Here is a 10,041-nt window from a genome sequence, read left to right on the forward strand (position 1 = left end):
CAACCGTACCGGCTGCAACCGTTCAGCCTCAAGGTTCCGCTAATTTCCTGGTTGCTAATGAGCTTCAGTCCCAGACCCTGAGGACACGTCTAAACTTGGAGAGGAATTTTAGTTTGCGCCCTTTGGCAGGCAGGGGAAAGATCTTGGTCATTCTATGTACTGGGATGCGTTTGTAAGTATGTTTTCATTACAATGAATCAGCACCTGACCCAGAAAAACACTATGGACACTGAAGCAAGACTACAGAGAAAATATTGAAATATTTAAAGTTGGGTTGAAAAATCTGCTTGGTTTTCTCATCTGTGCAGTGGGCTTAGGCTGGGTGATCTCTAGATTCTCGTCCATAGCTGGAAGTTGTAGGATTTTACTCTGCCATCATTCCGCTGCTGTGTTGGTTTCAACATCCGCATAGGTATACTTAGTTTTTCTGCATAATTCCTTAGGATAATGGAGTTGCGGGGTGTGGGGGAGGGATTTTATGAAGCCCTTCTGACTTCACAGGATGGCTAAAATGTGTTCAGGGTTCTGCTCCAATCTTTCTCACAGAAGTTATTTTCCAATCTAACACTTGAGGGAGAACTGCTGATATCAGCCTTAACAGCATCTCTGTGAGTAGCAACACAATCCAATCCGATCTCCATATGTGCTTTCTCCAGCCATTTTCTCCTAAGATGTGGTATTCTCACATGGTTCAGGATCTTGGCTGCTTACAGGCAAAGACAGGGAGATTGATTATATGGTTCCTTGAAATCTAATCCAGTCAGAGGAGCTGCCAAATCTAAATCGTTTGTGAACATTTTGGGGGTTTAGAGGCTAGTTTTGGATAGGGCTTTTCCATAAACACCCCTATCCTTCCCCTTTCATTCTCCATGAAGTTGATGGTCTCCCTATTTCATGTGTTCCAAGAAAACTTGACCAAAGTACATAACAAGAGTACCATGTCTAATATGTGACAAATGAGGCTTGACACCTGTTGAGAATTAGGGATTTCTGGGTCAACAAATGTGTTAAGTAGTGATAGCTTTGAGGAGGCACTATATTAGTTTCTTGTGGCTGCTTTCACACATTTCCACAAACTTGGTGGCTTAAAACAACAGAAATTCATTACCTCACAGTTCTGGAAGTCAGAAGTCCAAAATCAATATTATTTGGCTGAAATTGAGGTATTTTCAGGAACATAGTCCCTCTGGCTGCTTTAGGGGAGAATCCATTTCTTGTATTTTCCAGCTTCTGGTGTCTATTGGCATTCCTTGGCTTGTAGCCACATCACTCCAGTCTTCAAGGCCAGCATCTTCAAATGTCTCTCTGTTCTATCTTCATTTCACCTTTTCTTTGTTTATGTAAGATCTCCTACTACCTCCCTGTACTATATGTGATCACATTCAGGGCCAATCTGGATAATCCAGGATAATATCCCAATTTCAAGATCTTTAATTTAGTTATATGTGCAATTAAAAATTTAAATTTATTTAACCATATAAAGTAGCATTGTTCCATTTTATTTGTTTATTTTACCATAGAAAGTAACAGTCACAGGTTCCAGGGATTAGCATGTGGCTGTCTTTTGTTTGGGAAGGTAGGTGCCTTTTGCAGCCTACCAGACGTACTATGGAATCCATCCTTGTCACATGTTCATGAATTCTAAAAATCCCCAGGCATGTGGTTCTGCAGGACACCTCCAGCTATACCAATGGACTTTAATTAAACAAGCTCTCTCCAAATCTAAGGCATTGTCTGTGAAATCTTAAGGCCTTAAAGAGGCCTTGGTCCTTTCTGAATCAGGTACTACCCCCCTAACTGGTCTCCCTGCTTCCATCCCTTACACAGTAGTCTCATAAAATGGAACCTCATCTTGATAGAGTCATAAATTCCTGGATTGTTTTCCTGAAATAGTAAGCATTAAATGGCTCTTCAAAGGTTTTTACAATTTGGCTCAAACCTACCTCATGTCCAGTTATTCTTTGTAAAACATTGAAGTTACGGCTGGTCTCTGAATATGCAAACCTCTTGTAAGCCTCTATTCCCTTCTCTATTATGTTAGCACTATCTGGAAAGCCTTCTTTTTTTTCCCTCTTTCTGGCAAGCCACCATTCATCCTTTAAGATTCAGGATCATTTGTCAAATCCAGTTTTCTGAAGCAGAGTAAATCTGTCACGCCCTTCTCTGAACCCCCACACCACTTTGTACATCCTTCTACTGGAGGAAGGAAAAGAAAGGAACGCTTGCTGAATGCCTACCATGGACCAGGCCATATGCTAAATGCTTGAAAACATTGAACTTTGTCTGAGCCCTGGGCTCAAAAAAAGGAGCCACAGTTGAGAAACTCCCTTACCCTTTTGTGTTAAAAACAAACAAACAAACAAAAACCAGCTAATTGTAAAAGGACCACATTGCACGGGCATATTTTGAGATGAGACCCTATCCATACTTCCTCATGACTCCTATAAGACTGGTGATGATTCCTTTGTTCACTTGCCTTTATAAAACTTTCTTTTCTTTGAGCAGTCTCCCTGTGGCTATAGCCTGAATTCTGTGAAATTGGTTTTGTTCTTAATAGTTTACAGATGAGAAAACCAAAGCTCAGCTGCATGGCATAAGATGGTACCAGTAAGAAGGAAAAATGTGATTCCCTCCTAAGTCTGTGTGTCTTTAGCCTAGGCTCTTTCCACAGCTCTCAGACATGGGATGTGATTTACCTGTTTACAGGTCTGCTTCAGACCATGAAACCTTCAAAACCAGGTACGTCCAGGGCTCCAATTAATCTTAATCCTTGTTTGCTAAATGAATTCCTGAATAAACCGTGTCAATTCCCACTGAGATAGTGTTGAAGTGTTTCTAACTTTCTTTTTAACCTAAGCCTCTTTGTGATAAGTAGGAAGAATAAATGTGAAAGGCTGAAATTTTGAGCCAAAGGAGAATTTACATTTTAAGTGTATAAGATAGTGCTTTATCCTAAGGAATGGGGCCCTCTGAGGAATTTCAGGCCTGATGAGGGGGGATGGTTGTGAAGGGGGGGAGGGTAATATCCCTTCCAAAACCTCCAGCCTTCTAAAGCCCTCAATTGGCAGAATGTCCTCAGAGAAGTAGATGACCCACTTGAGAATGGAAGCTCTTCATTGTCCACTGTGTTACATTTAGTATTCTACCTCAAGATCTGGTGCTGGGAGGTGTTAGCAAGAAAACATCTCGGATTAATTGCCTGCTTCTGTTGTAGGATTCTCTCTAGAATCATAATATCCTCTCAATGGAGGAGGCCCCAGGGGTCATCTTATCCAGTCCCCTGACAAAGTAGATTGCATCTCAGTCACATGGGAACCTATGCCTTCTTAAGGATTTATTTTAGACACTAACAATGCTCATGTAGGACGTTATTATTCGTGTCTAGCCTGCATGTTTGTGCTGCAGTAGCAATGTGCCTTCTTTCAGCTCTCTGCCTAAATGGCAGACAATATTATGGATTCAAGCTCCCACTCAACCATTAGTCTACCTGAAGAAGGCCTCTGTTTTAATGCTCAGATTATGTATTCTTTCCTAACAAAGCCAGACATTCCTCTATTATTAGCATAGAAGGTTAGATTGGAGCAGTGCACACTGGCTGAGAGAGGGTATTACCACCTTTAGGGGTCTATCATCATTTCTCTAAGGCTTTCTTTCAAACATTTCTGGATTCAGACAAATTGTGAGAAATACATTTTACTTCATGACTCATTTCACACATACATATATATAACTGAAATAAAGTTTCCACAAAAGAGTATTTAACCTTACTACATGAAATTCTAGTTTATTCAGTTTAATTTTATAGTTTATTTACTATCATGTAAGGGGTTCATGGACATATACTGCCAATACCTGAGAATCAAAACCTTCTATTCCCACACTTAGACTGGACATTGAAAACTAAAACTATACCTTATTGTCTAAACAAATATGACTTTGCTATTCTATTGTCTTCATTAGCTTGACTTTACTTTTCCAGGGCTCCCCTGCTCAGGCAAATGTTTTATTACAGGAGCATCCTAAAAAAATTCAACAACTAACTCTTCAGTTGAAAGCATCAACAGGGAGTTTAAAATCCCCTGAGTCTTTTAATCTCTCACTTCTAAATCCTTGTCTTGTTGTTTCCATCAATCCTGGACTGTTATGTTATGCTCATTACCTAATTCTAATCAAGTCCTAGCATTAAAAGACCTACCTTGGGGCGCCTGGGTGGCTCAGTTGATTGAGGTTCCAATTTCAGCTCAGATCATGATCTCATGGCTCGTGAGTTTGAGCCCCGAGTCAGGCTCTATGCTGACAGCTCACAGACTGGAGTTTGCTTCGGATTCTGTGTCTCCCTCTCTCTCTCCCCACTCCCCAAACTCGTGCTCTGTCTCTCTCTCAAAAATAAATAAACATTAAATAAAAGACCTACCTTAAACCAAACTTCCAGTTCTCAAGTTCTAATTTTGCCTTCCCTCCCTCTGAGACATCTCTGCCAAAGCTTTGCATAGGTGATGTTCTTCTTCACCCTAGTAAGGAATAAACTCAGCGTGGTCTTATCAACAGTCTGTGTTGGTAATATTTAGGAAGCCACCTTTTGACATACTACATGATGCAAATACAACATGGGGTTTATTGGGGGAAAACTTACAACTAGGCTGAGAAGTGGATGAGCACACACAGTCTCCTGATTTCTCCTTGCTCCTTGGCATATGGCAGTCACAGAAGTGTGCATTAAGGCCAGCAAAGAGGGGCCTGCTTGGACAGTAGGCTATCTGTGCAACTATGAGCATTCCAGGCTAGCACAAGCTGTGCTTCCACCTTGGGAAAAGGAGCTAAGGCAACACCTAGTTTCTCTAAGTAACAAGAAATGTATCAATGATCTCCCAGATCAGTAACAATACTAAGGAGTATGCATGCCCAGGGCCAAGGTCTACATACTAAGGGCCCTAGGAAGAGCCTTTCCTGCCAAGAACACTGACAGCAGCCAGAGGCCTTGTTTTCCCCCAGCTAGCTCAGTATGGCACATCCAGCTCTCAACTGAGCTACTGAAAAGGGGAAGAAGTGAGGCTCCAGGACTATCCAGACTCATCTCACGTCAATTATCTGGAAGTGATTCCACAAATGACTACTGGGTTGCAACCTGCAGTTTAAAAAGCACTGTTCTAATATTTGGGTAAGTAATATGTTCATTATATTGATTGTGGCCATGATTTTATGAGTATATACATATACCAAACTTGTCAAATTTTATACTTTAATACAGTTTATTGTATGAAAATTATACCCCATTAAAGCTAATAAAAGGAGTAGATAACAGTAGAAGGTATATATGCAACAAGATTGGTCATATGTTGATAATTGGTAAAGCTACTTTTGCCTGTGTTTGGAAATCTCCTGCATAATTTTTAAATGCATTTTACCACACAGATATGAAAACAAAACAAAACTTCAAAAACAAAGAACCTGTGCTAAGGATCTGAACCATATCTGTACAGTTCTTATAAGGAATGTGGAGAGTGAAAGTTGCTTCAAGGCTCCAACAGACACAGATTTCTTTAGGACCTTCTGTTACCTTTGTGAAAAAAAATTCTAATATCCTAAGGGCATAGGAGAAATATGGAGACTAAGTGCAATTCATGTATTCAGTAATTCATCAAAGAAATATTAATTGAGCACCCATATGTAGCAGGCATTCTACTAGGGGATGCATCACTGGACAAAATTAAAGTCCTGGTCCTTATGGAGCCTACATTCTAGTGGAAGGAAAATGACAACTTATAAGAAAACAAGTACTGTGTAATATGATTTCAGATAATGATAAGAGCTATGGAAAAGAAAGTAGGTACAGGCTAAGACAAGGAGTCCAGGGAATACCTCTAAAGGATGGGTTAAGTCTAGAGTTGGTATTGAAATACAGGCATGGGAGACAGGGGAAGGAATAAGAAAAAGAGGATTAGATACTAGAAATCAAGACTATTTACTAGATATTGGAGGAAAAGTGCTAAAGATAAGGGAGCTATCACTCAAGTGAAAGGTGTCAAAGCCCCTCCCCTTAACCCCACTAATAGAAGGGCACAAATACAGGGAATCTGGGCTGGTGCTGTTAGAATAGAAACAACACAGTGGTTGCTGGTTGGTTACCTGTCTCTCACTTTTCATTTGTCCAGTGATCCAGCTGTGCCATATGTTGCTCAGCATTTGATTTTGTATTAGGTTGGAAAGCCAGAGCTTGGGGTTGGGCATCAAGATGCTGAGAATTGTTAAATCCTGATCCTTACTGACCAGGGTTGGGAGACTGCTTCACTTGGGGAAGTGTGACCCCACATGGATCCTCAATACTACTACCATGCCTTATTATCACCTTGCCACCTCCCCACTTTGTGTTGGTTTAATTATATTCTTCCAAACAAGTTTACATTTACAGAATATATGAATTGTCATTCTACATACATTTGACCATATAAATATTAAGGATATTTTTGAATTATATACATCTGACCATATAAATATTAGGGATATTTTGAACAGTCTTTTTTTGTGGGAATCCTCCTTCCCATTATTCTCATAATTCACGTTGATGCTATTATATATCTTTCCCTGCACATAACCAAATATTCTTATGCACATATTGTTTGTTTTCCAAAATGAGATCATATCATAAAGACTTTCCTGCATATTTCATTCAGCAATATCTCATTAAAGCCCCTTCAAGTCATCTGATATAGCTGAAATTTTTTATTTTCAATGACTGGGTGATAATCCCTGGCAGGAACATACTGTAGTTTTTTTAACTGTTCCTTATTGCTGAGCATTCACTTTGTTGCCAACTTTTTGCCACTAAGAACTATGATGAAATAATATTTTTGTACAGATTTGCTGGAGAGGTATTGTTGCCATACATAACTCATAGGGTTATACTTGGTGGCCTTGCCAAGAAGGATAAACAGGCTCTTCAGTTTTTTTTAAACTCTTATTTGTACTGTTTGCAAATTTCTGTGGTTTAAACACTTTCATTCTAGGCAATTTCAAGCTACCAATGTGAAATCATTGAACACACTGTTGGGAAGAGATGCAGACAATTGGCTTCAGCCTATAAGAACCAGCTCCAGAACAGCACTTTGAGGACTAATAGAAAATGTGGTATTATATTCCTATTTTTTATTTGTTAATTTCTTTTCATGGGAGAAAGAGGAACACTTACTGGCAGGTCCACACTGCAAAACTCTGTAGGCACTATTCACAACTACATGAAAGATGGTATCCAGAGTTTTGCAAAGCATAACTGTTCTCGGTGACCCTACTTCCTAGTACCCCTAAAATGATAACATTAGCTTCCTTTTAAGGCTAGCATAATGGTACAAGGCAGAAGAAGTTCTAAAGTTCAGAATGTAGTAGAATCACCTGGAATACTGATTAAAACTAAAATTACCGGGCTTTACACTGAGTCTCCGACTCTGTAGGTCTGGAGTGGGGCCTGATATTTTGCATTTCTAAGTTCCCAAAATGGTGGTGACATTGTCGACTTAGGGACCACCTTTTAAGGACTGCTGATATAAAATAAACTAAATGTTTTCTCTGTGAGCAGGAAATACATGGCTGGGCCACTTAACTAGAATGCTTGCCTTAGGGAGTAAGGGCTCAGGGTAGAGTGGAGTCCCAAACTCTGATGCCTATTGGGACTTGGCCAGCAACAGAAGTATGTGTAGTGGCTAGCTGGGGTGTAGAAAATGTTATGTTTAGGATAAATTTATTGGTTTTGAGGTTGAGGATCCTTAGAAAGGACAAACTGACCAAAGTCAAGGACACTGATGGAGTAAGAGCTAGGCACTGAGGCTAGGAGATGGGGTCGAAAAGAGCAGCCCAGGACCACAGTGTAAAAGATATATTAAAAGAGGAAGAGGGACAGTCTCTATCCCTCTTTCTTTCTAATACTCCCTACTTTCACACTTTAATATCTGCTTCAGGATCCTCAAATTCCAGGGTATTAATAGAGACTGTTGGGTGAGAATTAAAGGTACAGAGGTGTGAGAAGGTGTATTGGCTTCCACTCAGCACTGGTGTGAAAGGGCTTGCTTAGCTTGCAAGCCTGATTCCAGAGAATGTAGTGTCATGAGCTCTGCACTAGATGGCAGGGTACCTTAGTGTTCCTGTTCCTTTTCCTCCCTCAAGACAGTGAGCCAGATCTTTCTCTGGACTTTATTTTGACTTATCTGTAAAAAGAGAGCTTTGGGATAGATTGCACTGATGAGAGATAGAAGCAGAAAAATGTTCGCCTTTACCCCAGAAGGCTGACCTATAGCCTGCATAGTTTTGATAAGGATCAAATACATGCTAGTTGCTACATTCTTTTTTTAAAATCTTTTTTAATGTTTATTTATATTTGAGAGAAAGTGTATGAACGGAGGAGGGGCAGAGAGACAGAGACAGAATCTGAAATAGGCTCCAGGCTCCGAGCTGTCAGCACAGAGCCCGATGTGGGGCTGGAACTCACAAGCAATGAGATCATGACCTGAGTCAAAGTCAGACATTTAACCGACTGAGCCACCCACGTGCCCCAGCTAGTTGCTACATTCTTAAAGGGTCTCATGACTGCCCGTAAATCTCACCTATAGTTAATATCTAACTGAATGATAAGCACCAGAGAAATCTTGTGGAGGTAGTTTAATGAGTAGAAATTCGAAGAAAACATGATCTAATACTCCCTGCATGTCCCCTTCCCCTTGAGCACTAAGCATATAACCACCAGCTTCATACAGAAGAAGTGAAGCTCTTTCTGCCCACGGGTCCTGTCCCTATGCTACTTAAATAAACTTACTAATATGTATCATAAAACATCTCAAGAATTCTTTCCTGATTGATGCATTCAGTGATCACTCAACAACATCAACAGGCCACTTCTATGAGCCCTACATGGCAAGGTGTGGTTCCTCTTGGGGGCTGGTTTTGGAATTAAGGACTGGAGACATTTTTTGAGTACCAGGAGACTGGACTAATGGGCTTGCTGCCTCCCCATAACTGACTACTATCTTGGCAAGGATGGACTTTCCACTCTTCCCTCTCCACTACCACCCTAGTCCCAGCAGTCACTCATTTCCAGTCGTCTCAGGGGCCCCAGCTAAGTACCAAACCCTCATTGCCATCATACCCTGTGCTGTGTGTGTGTGTGTGTGTTTGAGGGGTGTGGGGTAGCCCATAGGGCATAATGTTAAAATGGATTAAGAAGCTAACAACTCAAGATTTGAACACTTACCTCCCCATCTCTAACATGGGCTATGTTTTATCATGCCAGAGTTGTAATACATCCAAATGAGTTGACAAAACATTTCTCAGGAGTATTGCAGTATTGTAAGCAAAGAGCTGGATCCAGAGTCAACCAGTCTGGGCTTGAATCCTATCTAGGCCACTTTTCAGCTCTTTGACCTTGAGCTATTTATCTCACTCAGCCTCAGAGTTTTCATTTGTAACATTTTTTTGGCTAATAATATCCACTAGACCAGGATTATCAACCTCAGCACTATTGACATTGATGTAAATAATTCCTTATTGGAGTTGTCTTGTGCATTGAGGGATGTTTAACAGCATCCCTGGTTCCTATCCACAAGATGTCAGTAGCACTCTCCACCCCCCCCAAGTTGTGACAATAAAAATGACATCCCATTCATTGCCAAATGTCCCCAGTGGGTAAACCACCTCAGTTGAGAAGCACTCTCCTAGAACATGGAGTTACTGGGGAGAATGGAATATACAAGCACATTGCATTTTTTAAATTGGTATAACTGACTTTTATTTTTTTTTAATTTTTTAATTTAAAAAATTTACATCCAAATTAGTTAGCATATAGTACAACAATGATTTCAGGAGTAGATTCCTTAGTGCCATTTACCCATTTACCCCATGCCCCCTCCCACAACCCCTCCAGTAACCCTCAGTTTGTTTTCCATATTTATGAGTCACTTCTATTTTGTCTCCCTCTCTGTTTTTATATTATTTTTGTTTCCCTTCCCTTATGTTCATCTGTTTTGTCTCTTAGAGTCTTCATATGAATGAAGTCATGAT

General features: G+C 40.4%; 1 long non-coding RNA gene across 1 annotated transcript; it reads left to right on the forward strand.

Moving 5' to 3' along the window:
* Positions 1–27: 27 nt before the first annotated feature.
* Positions 28–8,771, forward strand: LOC131502759 (uncharacterized). Its single transcript, XR_009257168.1, has 3 exons — positions 28–172; positions 4,993–5,158; positions 7,005–8,771. It is a non-coding gene; the product is annotated as an uncharacterized LOC131502759 (long non-coding RNA).
* Positions 8,772–10,041: the final 1,270 nt, after the last annotated feature.

The sequence above is a fragment of the Neofelis nebulosa genome, chromosome X, assembly GCF_028018385.1.
Source record: "Neofelis nebulosa isolate mNeoNeb1 chromosome X, mNeoNeb1.pri, whole genome shotgun sequence".
In the NCBI taxonomy this organism is placed as follows: domain Eukaryota; kingdom Metazoa; phylum Chordata; class Mammalia; order Carnivora; family Felidae; genus Neofelis; species Neofelis nebulosa.